We start from the raw sequence: 2,745 nt of genomic DNA on the forward strand, positions 1-2,745 counted from the left end.
CGTTACGGAAAAGGCCGATCTTTGGTAAAGATCGCCGAAGACACTTTTTACGGAAAAGACCGATATTTAGGACTTGTACCGTAAGATCGCCATATGTAGGCTTTGGTCAGATGCAGGGTGAGTGTCTGACGATGACACGTCTTTGACATTTCTCATTCGCCGTTGTTGCTCTGGCCTTCTCAAAATCGCTTGTAAAAGTGAATGTATGTATTTATGTTCGAATATGTGTGTGTGTATGACTTGTGTGTGCGAATGTGTGTGTGTGTATGACTGTGTGTGTGCGAATGTGTATATGTGTATGTATATATGTACGTGCGTGTGTGTAGCAGTCAACTTTCCTCCACTCTAATTACCTATTCGGCTGTACAGACAATTTGAAATTCGCGCCACTATTACTTTCCATGGATGTTTACTTTCACTCTATCACTTTATTGAGTGTATTTTTTTCTCATTCACACAGCACTTTCCAGACAGACCAATCGATTATCGTAATTTATGCACAACCGCACGGTAGTTCTAATCATCTCTTATAAAAAAGCTTGGTTTTTGACTGACCAGTAGAAATCTTTGCTGTTGTGACATGGCTCCATAATCCTACCGCAAGACTTGCTCTATCATTTCTCCATTTATCTTTTTCTTATATCCTCTCATTCCACAGACGAAGAGAATCATGGCTTTGCGTACGCACACACATAATAGAAATTTTAAATTCCTACAACGGGAGTGTCCTTCATTCTCCCTCTCTCTCTCTCTCTCTCTCTCACACACACACACACTCGCACACACATACACACACGTTGTATAAACGATTTACCATACATGTGCATTCCTATGGAATAGAGTCGGAAAATATCTAGTGTCCCAACCCGTAGTTTCTTCGGTTATGTATTTTTCAGGCACACTAAGTAATTTTCGACTCTATTCCTCGGGTTTTCACAACCAGAATAATTATATTTGGCAGAATTAATTAACTATTTCTAATCTACATCTATATAGGAATCTTCATTATTCTTCTCATTCTTGAATGACCTGACGTATTGCTGGTCTGAACAATTTTATGTATCTTTAATGTGATTTCATGAGGTCGGCAAAATCTAATTATTCTACATATATATTATATTTTATGTAATTGAAGCAATGATATCAATTGTCTGACTTTTCATGATCAGATGTTCACCAATGATTTATTGCTTTTATTAAGCATTCCTGAGAGAATGTTATATTTATTTCTGACAGGTGGGTGAACCGAGTTACAGGAATAGAATATCCTGTCCAGAAACAACGAAATGCCTGTACCCATATTTGAACATAGCGCTTTATTCCTCCGGACCTTTCATCCCCACGCAAAAAGCGCACACAGTAATCAACATGGAGGCCGTTTCTACATCATCGCTAGAAACAACATCTAAATCGCCTCTTACTCTCTTTAAATACGTAGGACACATTAGATAATCGGTATTTCTTGAAGGGAATTGAAATTCGCAAGCTTCTAACGTCTCAGATATAGGAAGTCGGATCTTTCCCGTTTGAGTTTCAGAACAGCAAATGTGTTCTGTAATCACCGAACCAATAAATGTTTTGTGAGTGAATCGCGCCTTTGTTCCCTCCACCACTTAACAATTGCTGTTCGTTTGTTTGGCAAAAGAGACCGATAGAAAAATAAGTCCTCGGTTCGATTTGATTGACTAAACTCTCCAAGACAGTGCCTTGCTATGGCCGCAGTCCAATGATTGAAACGTGTAAAAGAATAAATGAAAATAGTATATGTAGCAAATGATTTCAAATTTTCATTACATTGTGTCAAAGTCGCTTCGAAAGGTTTTTAAATGCTGCAGTTGATATTTAAAAGATTTCTCACGAAACAAACTTATTTTTCAGAAATGCTTAAAACTTAGATGTCTAGTCATGAACCTGAGACACCATAGAGATCTGGGATCCTACTGATTAAAAGATATCCACTATGTTGGACGAGTACAATGTGGGTTTACTAAAATGTTTAGTCATAGTGAATTTTCTTAAAATTTTCATAGGATAACCTAATTTTTGCTTAATACATGTAATATGAGAGGGGATGGGTAGATAGCGACCAGGCAGAAGCAATCCATGCGCCATTACCAAAGGGAACTGAGAATCATAAACCTGAATGTTGTGGCTGAAATATTACTGAAAAATCATCCAACAATGAATTATATCATGAATAAAGAAACAAGTTCGACTGCAAAATGGTTTTAGAGCAGGAATGGCAACTCATGAGGGAATATCTATCTAACCCAAGAATCGTTTAAAAAGGATCTAGACATAAATTAAAATGTTTACAAATGCTTTATAGACTATAGCAAGGTATTTGTCTAGTAAAACACGTAAAGAAGATCGAATGTTGTATCAGGACATGATGAGGATCTCCGAAAAACAAAAATGTACAGGAAACTTTGTTGGCACTCCGTCGCTTACGACGTCGCGGGTTCAAGTTGATCCGATCAACGGAACAGCCTGCTCGTGAAATTAACGTGCAAGTGGCTGAGCACTCCACAGACACGTGTACCCTTAACGTAGTTCTCGGGGATATTCAGCGTGACACAGTGTGACAAGGCTGGCCCTTTGAAATACAGGTACAACAGAAACAGGAAGTAAGAGTGAGAGAAAGTTGTGGTGGAAGAGTACAGCAGGGTTCGCCACCATCCCCTGCCGGAGCCTCGTGGAACTTTAGGTGTTTTCGCTTAATAAACACTCACAACGCCCGGTCTG

Source organism: Octopus bimaculoides, chromosome 6, assembly GCF_001194135.2.
Source record: "Octopus bimaculoides isolate UCB-OBI-ISO-001 chromosome 6, ASM119413v2, whole genome shotgun sequence".
Taxonomy (NCBI): Eukaryota; Metazoa; Mollusca; class Cephalopoda; order Octopoda; family Octopodidae; genus Octopus; species Octopus bimaculoides.